Source organism: Cannabis sativa, chromosome 3 (genome assembly GCF_029168945.1).
Source record: "Cannabis sativa cultivar Pink pepper isolate KNU-18-1 chromosome 3, ASM2916894v1, whole genome shotgun sequence".
Taxonomy (NCBI): Eukaryota; Viridiplantae; Streptophyta; class Magnoliopsida; order Rosales; family Cannabaceae; genus Cannabis; species Cannabis sativa.
The window spans coordinates 10,213,001-10,235,228 of record NC_083603.1 but is presented as its reverse complement, the minus strand read 5'-3'; the positions used below and the strand labels follow the sequence as shown (position 1 = coordinate 10,235,228).

General features: G+C 30.0%; 1 pseudogene; it reads right to left on the bottom strand.

Annotated features, from left to right (window-relative positions):
* Positions 1 to 5,298: 5,298 nt before the first annotated feature.
* On the bottom strand, positions 5,299 to 21,805 carry LOC133035907 (trihelix transcription factor ENAP1-like; annotated as a pseudogene).
* Between the last annotated feature and the right edge of the window lie 423 nt (positions 21,806 to 22,228).

The window sequence follows — 22,228 nt, the reverse complement described above, 5'->3', positions numbered from 1 at the left end:
ATACAAAATAATCTGGGTTATGTCTCTTGGTCTCAGCTTTGTAAATCGAAAACAGGTGGGAGCTTGGGGTTCCTAAACACATTGTTATGGAATGAAGTCGTTCTTGGGAAATAAATTTGGGCAGTTGCGACAAAATAAGACAACTTGTGAATGAAATGAGTTCATAGTATTTATTTAAAAGACACAAATTGGTGAACTATCAAGCAACCATAAGGGGGAGTTGGTATTTGAGACAAATTGTGAAGATTAAAGAAAATTATAAACACCTTCTCCACTTGAATCATTCTTTAGTAAGTATAGTATCCACCAAACATATAACCAACTTTGTGATGATAAAAATAGAGTTTATTAGCATTGAGAAGTTTAGAATAGATACAACATACCAAAACATAGCTTCATATTGTGGTTGGCTATTCAAGATTGGCTTTAAACTAGGAACCGGCTCTTAAAGTTTAAGATATGTCAAGATGGATCTTGCTTGTTATGTGGAGCTGCTCTTGAAACTATTGAACATATCTTTTTCTATTGTGTTTTTAGTAGTAGGTGTCTTGATGAAATCAAAAAATGGCTGGGATGGTAAGGGACTGCTTGTTCCTTAAGGGCGACAATCAGGTGGATATCTCGGGTTAAACTTTCTCAATTTAAAAAGAAAGTTTATGCTGGGGTAATAGCAAGCTTGGTTTATCAAATTTGGACTAATAGAAATGATTGTTTTTGGAATAACAAAACGCAAACAGTTGAAAGATGTGTTAAACATGTACAAATGAATGTAAAGCATAGAATTACCGGTCTAAATGTTACCATTAAAACAATAGAAGAAAGGGAATGGTTTCAGTCATTGTAATTAGTTTTTTTTTTTTTAAGATCTCAGGTTGAGATGCTGGTTAGGTTGTAAATGATTTGTTTGAGTTATACAATTTCTTGATTCATAAAATAAAAAACATTATAATTTTTAAAATTAATTTTTTTATTAAAGGGGACAAAATTATTATTGATCAAAGTTTAGGGGTAAAAATGCTAATTTAATTTTAACGGTAAAAGAAACAGAACCTAATAGAAATGGTTTAATTATGTATTTATATTTTAAGGAGTAGTTTTAACACGCCGTATATTTTAAAGGACAAAATCATATAGTGTCAAAAATTTAAGGAACAAAAATACTAATTATTCATATATATATATATACTAGTAAAAAGTTACGTGCGAGGCACGTATACTAAATTTTATGCTAGTTTTTTTCTACGTTATTAAAAAGTGATACAATTAAAAATTAAAAAAAATATATTATTAGTTATTAGGTTCAACATCATTACCCTGTGTTTATTTTTAAAGAAAAAAAAATATTTATGAAATATTAATTTGTTGCAACGCGAGTACAAGCAAAATTCAGAAAATATAGCATTTATTAGTAGAGTATTGACAATTTTAACAGTAAATTAACTGATTGTATACTTTTTTGTCTGCTAACATTAAGCTTTTGATATTTGAGTGATGAACTCTTATTTGTCCGCTTTTCAAATTTTTCTAACATTCTCATTTTATTCTTCCAACTTTCTGTAGTTGGAGTGATGTCCTTAATTGTTATATATAGTGTAGTCATTTATTCACCTGTTTTCAAATAAAACAATAGATATACAAAATAAAATTAAATATAACTAAGCTCATATTAAAATCAATCTCACCTTTCAATATAGTAAAAGATTTTTAAATTGATTCATTCTCACTTAATAATAATTGTGACAGACCTAACGAATAATAATATTATGTTACCTAATAACAAAATAGGAATCCACCAAACAACATTATGAAAATTTATTCCAGGTATAATTATATAAATCTATTACTCATTGAAGTCTATAAGAAACTCTAAAAAGCTCACAATACGAAATTTCACATCAAAAATCTAAAAATGATCAACTATGTAGCAGGAATAATAATACAATAACTAAAATTGCCTAGTCATATACAGTCTTAAAATTTAAAAGAGTGGCATTATTCATTCAAGTTTCGACTAAGTGTTTCTGAGTTTGAGTTATAATATTGTGTCCTGTGTTTATGTCCAAATATTATGTGTCTCTGGCTAATCTAGTGAAGAAGATTGAAGTTTTGATTCTTAATAAATATAATGAATATAAGTGTATACTTTGTAGTAGGTCATTATTGTGTCATTTTTAAGTTAATGTGTCAACTTGAAAATAATTAATTTAATAAACAGAATGGAGTCAATCTAAAAATATTTTTCTACCTTAATAAGTAGAGCTATAGAAAACAAACTCAGTAACTTTTTGAGTGTTAAAAAATTGTAAATGGTTATAAATTCAGAGTAAGTAAGTTGTGTGTGGCAGCTGGTTAAAGAAGCCAAAATTGAGGTTTATGATTAGAAAGTAGAAGCACCGCTAGAACTTTCCTTTGTTTGAAGTAATAGTATAATAACTAATATTTTTTTATTACATATTAACAATTAATTCAAGATGAACTTTTCAAAGTATTTTTGAAACATCGTGGGATATATAAATGCAATACTTTTGCATCTTTAGCAATATATATATAATATATAAATAGTAGTAAATTCTTATTTAATTTTTAATTGTATCATGACATAAAATTTAATATATAGCTTTTTACTTACCATGCATGGTCGACACCTCAATTGAATAGAGTCCTATTCAATTAGTTTCTATTTTTCGTGTCTTGATTTCAGATTATAAGAAATTATTATTTTTCTTTGGACATTGACCACTTAATCTATGATCGTATAGTTTTAGAATAAAATTCTTATATGATCGTAGATGTATATTTATGGTATTGTTTATTAATAATTAAGATATCAAATTAAATATTTTAAACCATGAATTTCTCATAAACCATTTTATTTTTATTAATAAATCATTTTATTTTATATTCGGTTCCCTACTCATCCTTTCAACCTCAATTATCTCTTTGTGATTTACAACCAATTTTGTCATTTTTTTCACCTACAAAATTAAATTTATTTAAAAATCCACCCCATATATATCTATTATCAAACTGTACATATATACAAAGGCTTGATTAGTTTAAAATTCAAAAAAGTTTTATGTTTCTGAAAATTTAAAAGATGAGTCCACACGAAAATTTTTGATTGGTTGGTAGTTTAAAAAAATCTGTTTGGTTTGGTTTTGTTTTTACTTTTTAATTTTTAAAATTGTATTTTCAAAATTAATAGACCATTTTATTTTTATTAATAAATCATTTTATTTTTAATATAAATAAAAAGTCAATTTCTCATAAACTAAGAATTCTGTTATATAGGCATACTTTATATAGAATATAAATAATTATATAATATTCTTCGCTTTTATTTATTTATATATATCACAATTGGTATTCTTTTTTTTTCCTATCTCAATGCGATTCTTTGAGTGTGTTTACTGAGAATATTTAATGTTTAATAATCTCTTCTCATTCTTTCTTAGTTTACTATGATTTTGAATTACATTTGTGTTTTTGCCACTTTTTCTGTTCATTGTGATCTTGAACCACAATGAATTATTCTAAATAATATAAATAAAATGGACGATTATTTTATATATATATTTTTTTAATTTCTAGAGTTATAGTTGTGATTATATATAGAGTTGAAATATGCTAAATATCAATTCAAATATTAATAGGATTTATTTTATTATTATTTTATTATATATAAATAATATATTATTATTTTATTAAATTAAAATAAAAAGTCACCCATAAATTTCTCATAAACCAAGAATTTTAGTTATATAGGCACACTTTATATAGAATAGATATAACTGTATTAGTTACTTTGAAATTTATTACTATAATTAAATACAATTATTAAATTAAAGACATATAGGACTTTTTTTTTTTTTTTGGAGAAAATATGAGTTAAATAATAAGTACTATGATAAATTATTAGAGAAAGCTATAAATATTAATTAAAAAATGCATTTTTTTTGTCATAGTAAAAAAAAATGTACTTATACATGTATATCCTTTTTAATTATTTATAATTATTCAAATTTATTAGTATTTTATAAGTTTTATTATTAATTTTTATATTTTTAGATAAATATTCATCACTTTCGTATGTTTTTTTCGCAAAATTTCCATCAATAGTGAAAATATTTTTGATATTTGCATGAATTTATACTTTTCAGTACTGATATTTCTATTGATATTGACATCTTTTTTGTTGTGTCCCACCGCACCAAGATGCGTTTGTGAAATTTCTATCCAATTCAATGAAGTGTCCCAGCGCCAAATTAATTATAAGACTACTATTTAAACCTACTCATCCTCTTCAACTCGAGGAAAATAATTATAATTTAAAAAGAATAAAAAAACATGTTTTTGTTTTTTTAGAAAAAGATCTCAATCACCAAGAGTAATGAAACTCAATAAAAGTAGGGCCAAGAATGTATTATTGAGTAGCATATGCTACTAACAAGTTCCGAATATAATTAGGAGAACTTAGTCACCAAACAGTATTAAAAGATACTGTAAAAGTGACTTTTCTTAGAATTATTATAATGGACTAATACAATTATAGGTTTAATTCCATAATACACAATTATTAACTATATGCCTAATATTGCTAATAATCATAATGGGATGGTTAACAACTTAATTATGTATTAGAAGCAAATGAAAGTACCCTTAATACTATAGTTGGCCCATTAAATTATAGTTTATTATTATTGAACCACTTAAGCCCAATTTGTATATAGCCCCTTAGGGTTATAAGGGTATAAGATAAATATATATATATATATGTATATATATATAAATATGTCTTATGAAGAAGTGGTTGGGTGTGGGTTAATGGTAATGAGTGAAAGGGGATAGTTCCACATAGTGTTCTCTCTAACATCATTTTGAGTTTTTATTTGTACTCATATTGAAGATTCTTGGATGCTCTAATATGGTTCACATGGATGGATCATCAATGGGAGGTATGTATATTTATCTTTGTTTTGTGATGCTTTAAATAAAATATAGATCTTGGTTGATGATTATGAGTAATGAAGATGTGCATTTAATGTGTTTTCGGTTAGCTCATAATCATAAAAAATTAACAACTTTAACTAAAATGTAAGCAACAATATTAAAATTTTTAAGACAATTAAAAAAATAAATATCTTTAAAAATATTAATAAGAAAAATTTGTTGATTGTGTAGATTGTTATTGAGAAATATTAGAAAGTATTACTGGTATGTCAATATTGTTATTAATGTAATTAAATATTGAGTTTCATATAATTTATATAATAATTTTTATGAAATATTATTAATCAATTAAAAGGCCACACATCTAAAATGTGTTAAGCACGTATTCAATAGTAATATTATTATTATTATATTGTGAATTTTATTTATTTTTGACTTTTATCATTATTATTAATTAGTGGACAGCGATGGCAATGGAGAATTCAGAACATTAATTCTTCTTTTACTTTGTCTTTTGAGAAAGTTGGTGTTCAGAAATTTAAGTAGTTCGGTTACGTGCCCTTAAAGAACTCCTATCATGAGGTAAAAAAAATTGTTTTAATCTATGATTATTGCACTTAATTAAGTAATTTTAGCAAAAAACTTTCACTTAATATAATTGAAGAATTTTATGTTATAAGTATGAAACTTAGAATACCGTTTTGACATGGCGACAAGATTTTTGAACTTCAAGGTTTGGTATGCTAAACTCTTTACTACATTTTTAGAGTTAACTCGTTTTTTTTTTTTTTTTGAATATTAGCGGCTAAATTATTTGAATTTTACGGTTTGTAACACTTAACTACAAAAATAAAATTTTTGGCGGCTAAACTACCTAAACCATGGTTCCGTTTTGCTCTGCACACCTCCGTCCAAAAATCACGGTTAAGTGTCACAGTGGACTGTCTACGTTTGTATACGTGACAAATTTTTAGTGGCTCACGTAAAATTAATTTTAAAAAATTAGAAAAAATATATTTAAAAAAATAATTATAAATATATTTTATAATTTATTTGTTTTTTAATTTTTAAATATTTATAATAATTTTTTTTAAATATTTTGAGCAATACTTCCCCAATCTGGGTCTCACCGATTTACACTCCCTCACAACCTTAGTACCAAAATTTGGCCCTGAATTCATCGAATTCTGATTAATTTATCCCAAACTTTGGAATTGGATCAAGTTTGGCATAAACCTTCGTCCCTGGCTGAGCAATACTAACCCCAGTGGGAGTTCGAATTCTAAACCCACTACTAATCGAACCACCACCACTACCCCCAATTTCATTCCTGTAAAACTTGCTCATACTCTTCATATTCGACCCATATTTCAATCCCTCATAAAGTTGTTGATCTGGATCTTCCTCTTCATTCTCGTGATCTTCGTCTTCACCAGGGCTATCTGAGTTTTTCGGGCTTCGCCGTCGGACCTTTCTCCATCGAATTTTTACGAAACAGAGGGAAAGGAAAACGAAGAACTCTATGTAATTTCCATTGATTACAACGCAAAATACAAGAACAGCTTTATATACAAACTGGTATAAACCAGTAACACCATGCCACTGAACAACAGACTCTAACTAACTAATACAGCTGGCAAAACCACTTGCTAACAAACTCAAAGACACTAAACTAACAACTGTGATTGTTGATACTCCCCCTCAAGATGGATGGTAAATGTTTACCAATCCCATCTTGTCTTTAAGTGTCTTGAATTGATTAGGAAACAATGCTTTATTTAGAATGTCTGTAATTTGATCCTTTGATGAGACATGATCAGTTTTGACTATGCCTTGTTGCACCTTCTCCCTTACCAAGTGACAATCTATGTCAATATGCTTTGTTCTCTCATGGAAAACTAGGTTAGCTGCAATGTGTTGGGCTGCTTTATTATCACAGTACATGATTGTTGGTCCCTCATGTTCAATTCTCATCTCTTTAAGTAGTGAAAGCAACCAAATTAGTTCACTTGTAGTGTTAGCCATAGCCCTATATTCAGCTTCTGCAGAAGACCTTGAAACGGTTTGTTGCTTCTTGCTTTTCCAAGATATGGCTGAGCTTCCAAGAAAAATGCAAAAACTACTTGTAGATCTTCTAGTATAAACACAGGCAGCCCAATTTGCATCAGTGTATGCCCTCAATTTAATTTCTGATGCAGCAGAGAAGAAGATTCCCTGTCCAGGAGTGGATTTTACATACTGTAATATCCTTTGGGCAGCCTGCAAATGCTTGGCTTTAGGCAAAGATAGGAACTGACTTAGCTTGTTAACCGAGTAAGCCAAGTCAGGTCTAGTGATTACAAGATACTGCAGCTTCCCAATTATTTTTCTGTACAAAGTGCAATCGGCTAGTTTATCAGCAAACTTATCTTCCCCAAACTGTGACAGCTTCAGGTTTGGTTCCATAGGTGTCTCAACAGGTTTCCTTCCAAGATAGCCAAGGTCTTCAAGCAATTGTAGAGCATAAGCTCTTTGAGAAATGAAAATTCCCTTGTTAGACCTTGCCACTTCCAAGCCAAGAAAGTATTTTAGATCTCCAAGATCCTTAAGTTTAAACCTGTTATGTAACCTGGTTTTTAAAGTGTTTAAGTCAGTGATGTTATTGCTTGCAATAATAACATCATCAACATAAACCAATCGTATAATGATGCTAGAGGAAGAGTGTCTCATAAACATGGAATGATCGGTTGCAGAGTGTGAGAACCCTTCTTCTAGCAATGCAGCAGAAAACTTTTCAAACCACTGCATGGATGCTTGTTTCAATCCATACAGTGATTTCTTAAGTTTGCACACTACATTTGGTGGCAATGGTGTCTCCCACTTATGACTATACCCTGGAGGTAGAGTCATATAGACATCCTCATGCAAATCTCCATGGAGAAAAGCATTGTTCACATCAAGTTAATGTAGAAACCAACCTTAAATAGCAACAATGGCCAAGATTAGCTTTACAGTGACAAGCTTTGCAACAGGTGCAAAGGTTTCAAAGTAATCTATGCCTTCTTGTTGGCTATATCCTTTGGCAACAAGCCTAGCTTTATGCCTCTCAATAGAACCATCAGCATTCAATTTTATCTTGTAAACCCACTTACAAACAATAACATGTTGATCTGGGGGAAGAGGAACCACAATCCATGTCTCATTCTTCTCCAAAGCTTCTACTTCAGAGTCCATGGCATTGTCCCAAACTGGGATTCCTTTAGCTTGTTGAAAGCAAACAGGTTCTTGCATGGTGGAAATACCAAGCACCAAAGCTTTGAATTTAGGAAAGAGCTTGGAGTAGTCAAGCACCTGGTGTAGAGGGTATGCAGTGACTGGCTTACTGTCCTGAGAAGCAACAAACAAATTATTAGAAGACAAAAAATAGTGATAGTCATTCAAGTAAGATGGCTTGGTGATGTTTCTAACAGGTTTGCTGGAAAGAAGAGATGAACCAGTAGTGTCAAGTGGTTCAGACCTGTTTTGATGAGTGGAATCAGTAGTAGGAGAAGAAGAATGAGATGGGGATTCATGATCAAGAGGAGACTGAGGCAATGAAAAGAAGCTTTGATATTCAAGAGGCAAACAACTAGAATCAACAAAAGGGAAAATAGTCTCATGAAAAACAACATCCCTAGAGTAGAAAGTTCTATTGGTATTTAGATCCAAAAGTTTATAAGCTTTCATACCAATAGGATAACCCAAAAAGATGCAAGGAACAACCCTAGGTGAGAACTTAGACCTAGAAGTGAGAAGTGTTGAAGCATAAGCAAGGCAACCAAAAGCTCTCAAATGATCATATGTTGGTTTTTTGGATTTAAGGACTTCAAAAGGGGTTTTAAACTTGAGATTGGGTGTAGGGGTTCGATTAATTAGGTAGGCAGTAGTCCCTACACAGTCATCCCAATAAGGAAGAGGTATATAGGATTGGAAAAGCAAGGCCCTAGCAGCATTCAATAAGTGTTGATGTTTCCTCTCCTGAATTTTGTTGGGGCCTTTGAACACAATAGTCATAGTGAACTATGCCTAAGGAACTAAACAACTCAGGGAATTGAAGTTCCTTAGCATTATCAGACCTAATCCCTTTAATTTGAACCCCATATTGTGTCTTGATAAGCTGCAGGAACCTAGGAATAGCTGTTTGTGCTTCGGATTTGGTTTTAATAAAACTAACCCATGTATACCTAGAATGATCATCAACAATGGTGATAAAATACCTACAACCAGCAAGAGTAGGTGTATTAAAAGGCCCCCATATGTCTATATGGATGAGATCAAAATTATGAGCTGCAATATTATGATGAGAAACAAAAGGAAGCCTTTTTTTGCTTAGCATAATGGTACATAGAACAATGAAAATCAGGAATGGAATTATTGTAAAATTGCAAAGCTTTATTCATAGAATGATTTTTGATACAACTAGGATGGTCCATCTGTTGGGTTTTATGCCCTAAATAAAACTCATTTCAATATAATCAGATTTACTTATTAATATAGATCAGAAATAACATTTAATGTTGCATGGTTCACATGATTTATTTCATGATTATATAATGTATAAATTCATCTGAAACCCTTTTCACATACTTGATCCTGTTTATTGTGCCGTCAACACATTGGAAAGTAAACATGACTATGTGAATAAAGTTTCCTAGATTTATCAGACACAAGGTTTTACTGATATGATAATCTACAACAAGAGTTTACTTGTATTTGGAGAAATACTATGTTCTTTCCAGAACATTGGTTAAAGTAAAGCTCAGGTTGGATGCATGGAGTATGCATCGGAAGGGACCGATATTGAACTTTGACTTAGATTTAATTAAACTTACCGTAAAATCTATTCAAGTCAATATCGCCTAGTTGATCCTAGATCAAATGATCTTAATCCTGTTATGATTAGGCTCAATCTTGAAAGGCTATTCGTGTTCTTTGATTTGTTAGTTAAGCCTACTTTTAGGTCAGGGTGATACGTACATTTTGGGAACACGGTAGTGCAATTGAGTGGGAGCGCTAGCATAAACATGGAATCTATAGCTTCTATTTGGCGAATAGTAAGCAAAGGATGATCTCCTTCGAGCTTGACCAAACGAAAATAAATGGTGGAGATCTCATTTCACATAAGCTGAAATATCATTTATACGGGGTCAAGTGTTTTAAGGATAGAATACATAGTAGGGTGTTACGGTAATTTAATCCCTTTACTGTGTAGATCATTCATATAGAGGATAATTGATCACATTAGGATTATAACAATGGATAACTAATGATGTGTCTATATGGTGGAACATATAGAGCATTCTATATACTGAGAGTGCAATTCTAAGTTCTATGCGTGGATTCAACGAAGAATTAATAAGTTAGTGAATTTTAGTGCTAAATTCTTGATCTACTTATTGGAAGCTCGGTTATATAGACCCATGGTCCCCCCACTAGTTGAGATAATATTGCTTGTAAGACTCATGTAATTGATTTTGATTAATCAATTACAATTCTCAAATTAGACTATGTCTATTTGTGAATTTTTCACTAAGTAATGGCGAAATTGTAAAAGAAAGAGCTTATAGGGGCATATTTGTTAATTATGATACTTTGTATGGTTCAATTAATAAATATGATAAATGACAATATTATTTAATAATTATTTATAGTTATTAAATAGTTAGAATTGGCATTTAAATGGTTGAATTTGAAAATTGGCGTTTTTGAGAAAATCAGATGCAGAAAAGATAAAACTGCAAAATTGCAAAAAGTAAGGCCCAAATCCACTTGTATAGGGCTGGCCACTTTTGTAGGAAATTTAAACTGATATTTTTATTATTTTAATGCCAAATAATTCAAACCTTACCCTAGTGGAATGCTATAAATAGATAGTGAAGACTTCAGGAAATTTACACTTAAATTTTCTATTTTTCCTTCAGAGAAAAACCTGAGCCTTTCTCTCTCCCTATCTTTAGCTGCCACTTCTTCTTTCTCTTCCCTCTTGAATTTCGAAATCTTAGTGATTAGAGTAGTGCCCACACACAGCAAGTGATACCTCAATCATAGTGATGAAGATCGTGAAGAAAGACTTTCAGCAAGAAGGAGGTTTCAGCATCAAAGATTCAGAGAAAGAGATCCAGGTTCAGATATTGATAATGCTCTGCTACAGAAAGGAATCAAGGGCTAGATATCTGAACGGAAGGAGTCATAATATTCTGCTGCACCCAATGTAAGGTTTCTTAAACTTTATATGTGTTTAATTTATCGTTTTAGAAAGTTCTTATTTAGGATGTTAATAAACATACTTGTGAGTAGATCTAAGATCCTGATAAAATAATTTCCAACAACTGGCCTCAGAGCCATGGTAATTGATTTACTTTCAAGAAATTTGGACTTTAAAACGATTGTTTGTATGTTCTTTGGATGGTATCATGTTGTATTGAGTGTTATTTGATGATTGATTGATGTTTGTAAAATTTTCGTGAAAAATAATTGCAATTTTATCTCTGGAATTATTTTTATTGGATAGTATGGAAAAACTTAAGCAAGTTAGACTTTTACAGAACTTAATTTGGATTTTATTTGAATTAGTTATGATTTTTCGAAGATTTGAAAAAATCGGGGCTGTGCTGATATTTTCCTGCGATCGCAAATTTGTCCGTACAGTTTCGAATTTTTTCGTTTTTCTTCGATTTTTCATGCTTTTTCATGGAATTAACTTCCAATTTTTTGTATAGTTTTGTATTTATACTATTACTATTCCTAATTCAATTCTAATTATATTTTGAATTAATTTAATATTTTTTTAACTTTAATTCAAGATATTAGTGTAATTTGAATTTGAATAGAATTAGTATCTATCTTCTTGCTTAAAAATCTATCTTATTTTTTAAATTTGATTATATCTTATTTTTTTTTTAAATTTAAGGTCAGATTTTATAAGATATTTATAAAATCTTTTAAGATATTTTTAAGATATGATATTTTTTAATTATATCTTATCTTTTAAGATATTTTTTTTAAATTAAATCTTTTTAGATATTTTGACCTTATTTAAATTTAAAATAAGATATTTATAATCATGTAATTTTAAATGATATAAGATATTTTGCTAATTTTTTAAATTTTGTTATTTTATTTATTTAAATTACATTTAAAATTTGAAAAAGATATTTATTTATCTTTTCTAATTTTTTATTTAATTTTTATTTATAAAATAACATTTAAAATTTAAAAGTAGTTAGCAAATTTTTGAAATGATATTTAGGTTGGTTGAAACCTAATTTTTCAAAAATTGTAGGTTTAATTTTAAATTTAATTTTTTTTTTTGTAAATTTCGAATTTTTCAAATTTTTTTTTTAAATTTTCGAAAATTTTTTATTATTTAATTAATTATTTTCGAAATTAAAAAAATTTAATTTAAAATTAAATAAATCCTACATCCAACTATCCAGCTAACCTTGTTGCAGGAGTATGTGTTTTAGCTTGTTTGTAAGTTTTCAAAACCTATTATTACTTGATTGCAAATAGCCATGGTTACTTTTTGCCAGATCTAATGATCTGATGGCTCCCTTGGTCAAGATAATAATTTGTAACAGGTATATTTACAATCTTCTTTCATCTGTGTATGACCTAGCAACATGATAGGACCCATCCAAAGTGTGCCTGTGTGAGCCTATGTGTTTAATTTGATTATAGATACATATAGGTTGTTGTTGCTAAAATAAATTATCATAGTTCTTGATAGAATTTATTTAGGCCTATTTAGTTATTGGGCTTATTCAATTAATAACAGTTGTTCTTATTAAGGTTAAATTCCTCTCTTTTGGGCCTTGTGTGAGAGTTGGGAGTCATAGAAGTGGGTACGACATACTGAACCCAGCACCCCCTCACATGAACCACCCCAATTGTGAAGGCCCATTTGCCTGATTTGAACAACTGTATTAGGTTAATTACACTAGTTTAACCTAATAAAATTGATTAGCAACATAATTAATTTCATTTATTTTGAAATTAATTTAAGAAAATTATAGTTTAAAGAATTCTTTATTCAAAACTAAACTATATGTATTTTCTTGTATTTAATTAAATATAGAATTATAACCATCTAGATTCTTTCTGGAACTTAATTTAAATTTTTCATTAAATATTCTTATTTAAGTTGATATTTAGTTATCTACAACTAACCAACTTAAATCTGAATATCTTTTGAATTTCAAATTTCAAAATTAAGTTGAGGAATTTTAGGCATTGGTTATTAACATTCTTTAGATATTTTTTAAGTTAATATCTTTTCGAATATTAACTTAAAATGGAATATTTTCAAATTAAGTGGTTACAACTTAATTTTTGATATTTAATTAAATTTAAATTTGAAAAATATTTAAGTTCTAGATTTTTTCTAATACAACTTAAATTAGATATTTTTTCAAATTTTGTGGAAAAGATACTTAGTCAAATAAGATATTTTCTAGATAGTTATTTCTAGACTACTTATTATTTCTAATATTAAATAGGAAAATATTATAAATTGTGAAATTAATTATTTAATTAATTTTGGTACAATTTATTTTAAGTATATTTTTCCTAGTATTAAACTAGAAATTAATAATTAAGCCTTCTCTACACTTAATTATTTATTTCTTGAATTTAATACATTTAATTAATTTGAAAATTAAATATCTAAGTTGATTTTTATCATCATACTTACATATTTCTTTTTCATGACATTTAATTAAATAGAAAACTATTTTTAGTTCAAATTTATTTTTTCAACTAAATTTAAATAATTTTCAAAATATATTTTTTCTTTATTTTATTAATCAATTTTCGAAATTGCATTTCTTAAATGCTAGAATTTCAAATTTTATCTTGAAAAATAGATTAAGTTGTAAATTATTTATTTATTTTAATTAATTCTTGGATCAACTTAAATAAATAATTTTTTCATTTATTGATTAATTTAAAATAAATTGAATTAAAGTATATTATTAGAAATTGAATTAATTAGTCAAAGGAAAATCTAGATAGATGATATTTTTGCTTGAAGTATTTTTCTAGTGTATTTAATTAAATAGAAAATTAATATTTAAGTTGATTTTCATCATCATACTTAAATATTTGAAATTTTTCTTATATATTTAATTAAATAGGAAAATTATATTTTTTGTTGTAAATTAATTTTATTAATTAATTTTGGGCCAACATTAAATTAGAATAATTTTTCCAGGATTAATTTTTATTTTAACTTGCATTTTTCGAAAATTGTATTCTTAAATACTTTAATTTTTCGAAATGCAATATATATTTATAGAAAATTAAATTTGAGTTGTAAATTAATTTATATTAATTTTGTAACAACTTAAATTGAATATTTTTCTAAATATTTATTGGAAATTATTACTAAGATGGAAATAATTCATGTTATTTTTATATCCATCTAAGTAAAATTATAAATATTAAATTAAAATTTATATTTAGAATTTTTCATTCTAAATTGGAAATTTTAAATAAATATATATTTAAAATAAATAAATTAAATAAAGAGAATCAAAGAAAATACAACTCACTTTAAATAATGAGCTTGATTATTATTAAGATATTCGATCTCCATTGTTGGTCTTACAAAAGTTAAATGTTTTCAATATAACCTCGAGACGCTAGACTTCGTCCCCCTATGGATGGTTATTCGTTGAACGCATTTAACACCGTAAGATTTCATTTGATAAGTGTTTTGTGAGTTTTCGTCTCTATTTAGACTCTCCCCTACGGTGACTACTTAGAGATAAACTCATAAAACATGAAACAATGGTGGAAGCTCATAAAATGAGAATAACCTTGACTCTCGCCTACCGGGACAACGTTGGATTCTTATTTTGATCGAATAAAAGGTTGCTAGAATGGTTTCTATTTTAGATGAGCTGACAACTCTATTCAATAAATGATACTTTGACTCTCGCCTACCGAGACACTGTATCAGTTTGTTGAAAACCTTGGAAATTATTTAGGATTGTATGTTTTAGTATTTTCACTAGTCATTCCTACTTGCTATATGTTTATAATTTCTGAATTGTGTATGAATTTATATTGAACCATGTTATTTTCTGTTATTAAGTTGTAGTTTAATTTCGAATCTTCATTGTTGGTCTAACATGTTTGTTTTTCTAATGAGATAAATCCCTAATGCATTTTCACCATTAGACATACATAATAGTGTAAAATCTCGAAAGATAAATATTGTATATGCAACATCTAGCTGTTCATCAATTGATGACACCTTAGACTAGTATTTTTACAATATGAAACAAGAAGATTACATAAATAAGATTACTTTGTCTTTCGCTAATCGAAGCATCGTTGGATTCTTATTTATAAACGAAATTATCCTAATTCCTCTTAGCTTATTCATTTCGAATTAACTTTAAAAACATATCATCGGATGAATGGTCTATAAATCATTTCATGTCATTATATTTTCTCTTAAGAAATTAAATGACGCATATGATTATAATCCCGAAATTCTATTTCCAATTGATATAAATCCTCAATCTTAGAAATCTCCTACTTGTATGGGAAAATCTGACTTAGAGTTTGTATTAGTAGTGGTGGTCCAAGAAGAATTACTCATTATATTTGGTTGAATTTAAGTCTTTGACTTTAATTGTAGAATCCAAATAGAAATTTTCTTATATTTCTAATTCCAGAATACAATACAGTTACACTTTTTCAAGTGTTTATATCCATCTTCTATTAATGGATTAAAACTGTATGGAATATGAGTTAGGTATTCTGTGACCAGGATCCACTTGCAGTATTCTAAGAACTCTTTGATGTAACTAAACCTATGTCATCAATAGACACTACCATTTTTTTTAATCTATGGCGATGTATCTTGTTCATAGTGGATTTGACAAGATCAATCTCTGCAAAGAGTTAATATGCCTATATCCACTGAAAGTAGTTCATCTCATTCGCAGATGGATGTACATTCAGGGGTGGATATGAGTTTTTTGTTGTATTCTTCAAACGATAACTCTAGATTATACCTTTTAGCAAGAAATTTGAAATGTTTGAAAAATTTCATTAATTTCTAGCAATGGTTAAAACCATTAAGGTAAGTGGTTAAAGATCTTGCGAACTGATAGGGGTGGAGAAATAGTTAGTAGATATGCAGTTCAAAGATAATTAAATTGATTTTTGAATTATATCCAAACTTACCTCCCCAGAAATTTCGAGTTGCATATTGATGATTAGTTACTAGTCGTTGCCTAATTCCTTCTATGGTAATACAATTTCAGAATGATGTAATGGTTGTATACTTAATGTAAATCATTACTAGATTCATGGATGACCTAATCAAAATCTTAAGAAAAGCTAGAACTGTTAACCATGGTTTCTTAGCTATTCTAAGTGATTAGGGGTGGACCATCCCATTGTCAATAGATAAGAAAGTGTTTGTTCAAACAAATACTACTTTTCTAAGAAAATGACTAAGTCTGAAAACAAGTAGCAAATAAAGGAGATATTTAATTCTTGATTCCAAAAGTGTTCTATCATCTTATATAACATATGATGATCCCACTGCCTCTGTTGTCTTGTCACAACCGAAGAGATCAATACCATTTAGTTTTCTTCGACATAATTCATGGCACCTTGTCGTAGTGGGAGAGTTTCTAGGAACTCACCTTCTTATGACTTGGGAGACACTAGTGATTAAAATCCATTGTGAGTTTAAACAAGTAATGGATTGTCAAGATAAGAAACTAAGAAGAAAGCCAATAGAACTATGGTTTAATCCATTCACATGGAATAACCTAAAGTTTTCTATTACAAGGACATAAAAGGAAATTTTAGTTAATAAGTCTATTCTATGGACTTAACAAAACTTCATGTTCCTAGTATTATAGGTTTGAGTTTATCTAAACCTATGGCTTGTGGTATACCTGGTAATTACTTACTCTTATGCAAGCAACTTACTTTAGTAAGATGCTGAAACATTTTCTTTCTAATGGCAATCTATAGAAGCTTCACCACTTCTTAGGCATAGATTTTATTTATCTAAGGAAAAGTCTCAACTATTCCAGAAAAGATAAAGCCATGAAAGAATTTCTTATATCAACAGTGAGAGGTCTTAGATATGCTTTTGTATGCCTTAGACCAGACACCTGCTGTTGAGTGGGAGTAATGAGAAGGTATCAGATTAATCCAGGAGAAGAACATTGGAAGACAATCAAGTAAATCTTAAGATAAAGAAGAGGAACTATATGTTAGTCTATAAGGGTGTGTTTAAAACTCTTAGACTACACCATATCAGATTTCAAAATTTGCCTTTGTGCTAGTAAATCTTTCTGATAAGATGGTGGTTACTCTGGGGGTGGAATAGTGATTTTGGAGAAGTGTAAAAACCTATCTGAAGTCTCTAGGTCTACCAGAAAGGTACTGAATGTTAAAGTTGCAGGAAAGGTACTTATTCAGTCTAAGGAAAGTTCTATACATTTTTGGCATCATTCCAAATTGCCTTAAACTACTAGTGTTAATTTCCTGATTAACCAAAAGTAGTTGCCAAAAGTATAGAATCCAGTATCCCAAGAGAGTAGACATATAGAGAGGAATTTCACATTATCAATGATTTTGTGATTAAAGGAAGAGTAATAGTGGAGAAAAGGTTGTGGTTAATTCAACCTTTCAGATCCTATTACGAGGAGTTTACTACAACTACACTTGATTTGTATATCAAGGTGTTGAGATTATTTGAAACGCACTTTTTGTTTTATATTAGTTCTAATTTCCATCTGTTGGGTTTTATGCCCTAAATAAAACTCATTTCAATATAATCAGATTTACTTATTAATATAGATCAGAAATAACATTTAATGTTGCATGGTTCACATGATTTATTTCATGATTATATAATGTATAAATTCATCTGAAACCCTTTTCACATACTTGATCCTGTTTATTGTGCCGTCAACACATTAGAAAGTAAACATGACTATGTGAATAAAGTTTCCTAGATTTATCAGACACAAGGTTTTACTGATATGATAATCTACAACAAGAGTTTACTTGTATTTGGAGAAATACTATGTTCTTTCCAGAACATTGGTTAAAGTAAAGCTCAGGTTGGATGCATGGAGTATGCATCGGAAGGGACCGATATTGAACTTTGACTTAGATTTAATTAAACTTACCGTAAAATCTATTCAAGTCAATATCGCCTAGTTGATCCTAGATCAAATGATCTTAATCCTGTTATGATTAGGCTCAATCTTGAAAGGCTATTCGTGTTCTTTGATTTGTTAGTTAAGCCTACTTTTAGGTCAGGGTGATACGTACATTTTGGGAACACGGTAGTGCAATTGAGTGGGAGCGCTAGCATAAACATGGAATCTATAGCTTCTATTTGGCGAATAGTAAGCAAAGGATGATCTCCTTCGAGCTTGACCAAACGAAAATAAATGGTGGAGATCTCATTTCACATAAGCTGAAATATCATTTATACGGGGTCAAGTGTTTTAAGGATAAAATACATAGTAGGGTGTTACGGTAATTTAATCCCTTTACTGTGTAGATCATTCATATAGAAGATAATTGATCACATTAGGATTATAACAATGGATAACTAATGATGTGTCTATATGGTGGAACATATAGAGCATTCTATATACTGAGAGTGCAATTCTAAGTTCTATGCGTGGATTCAACGAAGAATTAATAAGTTAGTGAATTTTAGTGCTAAATTCTTGATCTACTTATTGGAAGCTCGGTTATATAGACCCATGGTCCCCCCACTAGTTGAGATAATATTGCTTGTAAGACTCATGTAATTGGTTTTGATTAATCAATTACAATTCTCAAATTAGACTATGTCTATTTGTGAATTTTTCACTAAGTAATGGCGAAATTGTAAAAGAAAGAGCTTATAGGGGCATATTTGTTAATTATGATACTTTGTATGGTTCAATTAATAAATATGATAAATGACAATATTATTTAATAATTATTTATAGTTATTAAATAGTTAGAATTGGCATTTAAATGGTTGAATTTGAAAATTGGCGTTTTTGAGAAAATCAGATGCAGAAAAGATAAAACTGCAAAATTGCAAAAAGTAAGGCCCAAATCCACTTGTATAGGGCTGGCCACTTTTGTAGGAAATTTAAACTTATATTTTCATTATTTTAATGCCAAATAATTCAAACCTTACCCTAGTGGAATGCTATAAATAGATAGTGAAGGCTTCAGGAAATTTACACTTAAATTTTCTATTTTTCCTTCAGAGAAAAACCTGAGCCTTTCTCTCTCCCTATCTTTAGCTGCCACTTCTTCTTTCTCTTCCCTCTTGAATTTCGAAATCTTAGTGATTAGAGTAGTGCCCACACACAGCAAGTGAGACCTCAATCATAGTGAGGAAGATCGTGAAGAAAGACTTTCAGCAAGAAGGAGGTTTCAGCATCAAAGATTCAGAGAAAGAGATCCAGATTCAGATATTGATAATGCTCTGCTACAGAAAGGAATCAAGGGCTAGATATCTGAACGGAAGGAGTCATAATATTCCGCTGAACCCAATGTAAGGTTTCTTAAACTTTATATGTGTTTAATTTATCGTTTTAGAAAGTTCTTATTTAGGATGTTAATAAACATACTTGTGAGTAGATCTAAGATCCTGATAAAATAATTTCCAACACCATCCTATAGTGCCAAACAGTTTGGTCACTTATTCTAGAATCAGACAAAGAAAAGATAAGAGGTACACATGATTTTAGAATCACAATGAATGTAATAAAGCCTGCCAATCTTCTCACCCATCCCAATCATTTGCCTCTTCAAGCTGTCCTGAATATCACAGTTTTTATCGTGAAAGAAAAAGGAATAAGCAGCAGTATTTGTTAGTGTGGAAACAGACAACAAATTATGCTGAAATGCTGGAACATAAAGAACATTATGCAGAGGCAAATTAGGAAAAATGTTCACATCACTAATACCTTCAACTTTGATATTACCACCATGTGGTAACTTGACATGAGTAATAGAATTATCAATATGAAGATTATGGAATAATTTTTTGTCACAACAAACATGGTGCGTAGCACCGGTATCAATAATCCATCTAGATTTAGAAAGAAAAGAATTCTCACCAGAGAAATGAGAGACAAGTGGAGTATCCTGCTTTGGTGTTGAAGGCAGGTCTGAGGTTCTTTGAGAAAGTAAGGCCATTAATTTTTGACACTACATGACACTCAAGCTTGACACCAGATCCTGACCTCCTTGCATAGCATCTCCACTGTTATTTTCATTTCCTCCAGAGTTACCCTCAACATTAGCAGCAGATGGCTTAACATTGCCATTTCCAGTCGATTCAGCATTTCGATTTGGAAATTTTCCATATAATTTGTGGCCAGGAGGATATCCGTGCAATCTATAGCACTTTGACATGATGTGACCAGCAACACCACAATGGTGACACACCGTTTTAGGCTTGAAAGGCTGAACACTGCCAGCAAATTGACCAAAACTTGAATTGCCTGTAGATTTCTTAGCATCAGATAGAGGAGACACCGATTGAGAAACATTAGTCAGAGATCTTTGTCTCTCCTCCTGGATAATAGAGGCATAAGCTCTATTAATATTTGGAAGAGGGTCCTGCATCAGAATTTGCGATCGAGCAACACTATATGATTCATTCAATCCTACCAGAAATTAAAGAACACGATCCTCCTCTTGATGTTCTTGAAAAGTTTTTAAAGCACAGGTACAAGCCGGTTGAGGTCGATATTCTTGAATGAGATCCCAAAGGCTTTTGAGACGAGTGAAGTAATTAGTGACAGTGCTGGTTCCTTGAGCCAAGGATTGTTTGGTTCTGATTGCTTCGAAAACGTGTGGTGCATTCTTCTGATTGAATCTCTCTTCCAGATTCGTCCATATCGATGTGGCATTCTCCATGTACATGATGCTCTCTGCTATTTCACTCGACACAGCATGAAGAATCCAAGATATCACGGTGTTGTTACATCGATGCCACAACTCAAAATTATCATCGTCTTCTTCTGGTTCTAGAATCTTGCCGTTGACGAACTTTAGCTTATTTCTCGCAATCAAAGCAACAGTCATAGCTCTATGCCATGAGCTGTAATTCTCACATCCATTAAGGATCTTAGGAACTAGACTAGCTCCAGGATGATCACTATTTGACAGAAAATAAGGATTTCTAGCATCATCGGAAAAGGATCGGCCACCAGGATCCAAAACAGAGAAACGGTTTGAATTTTTAGTAGAGCTTCGAGTGTGAGCTGCTCCCCCTCGAGCCATGAAAGAAAAAGAAGGAAGAAGAAGACAAGAATGGAGTTTACACAGAGTCTAGCTCTGATACTATTGTATGAAACAGAGAGAAAGGAAAATGAAGAACTCTTTGTAATTTCCATTGATTACAACACAAAATACAAGAACAACTTTATATACAAACTGGTATAAACCAGTAACACCATGCCACTGAATAACAGACTATGCAACTGAATAACAGACTTTAACTAACTAATACAGCTGGCAAAACCACTTCCTAACAAACTCAAAGACATTAAACTAACAACTGTGATTGTTGATACGAATCCATGGGTTTAAAATAAACCCACGAAGAAGTAAATCTCGAAACAGGCATAGATTTAGCACACTGTAGCTCCGTACGATACCGTTTCTGTAATTTCTCCATCTTATGTCGGCATTGTATGGCAGTCTTCCCTGGAGACGCCGAGGGACACTTAGCCGAGACGGCATCGGCGACTTCTTGCCAGTAGGTGTCCTTGAGGTTCCCACGACGGAGAGAATACCACTTATCACAATACGGATCGATCAGAGAAAAAAAGAAAAGGGAAGAAAAAAAGAAAAAAATATATATTTTATAATTTATTTATTTTTTAATTTTTAAATATTTATAATAATTTTTTAAAATATTTTTTCTTTTTTTCTTTTTTAAATATTTATAATTATTTTTTAAAATTAATATTACGTGGGCCAATAGAAATTTGCCACGTGTACAAGTGAGTACACTTGGACAGTCCACCGTGACACTTAACTGTGATTTTTGGACGGAGGTGTGCAGAGCAAAACAGAACCAGGGTTTAGGTAGTTTAGCCACCAAAAATTCAATTTTTGTGGTTAAGTGTTACAAACCGTAAAGTTCAGGTGGTTTAGCGGCCAATATCCTTTTTTTTTTACTATTTTATCTATTTTGATCAGTTAAGTGCTAAAGTGCACCCTATATAAATGTATAAATTTTAATTAG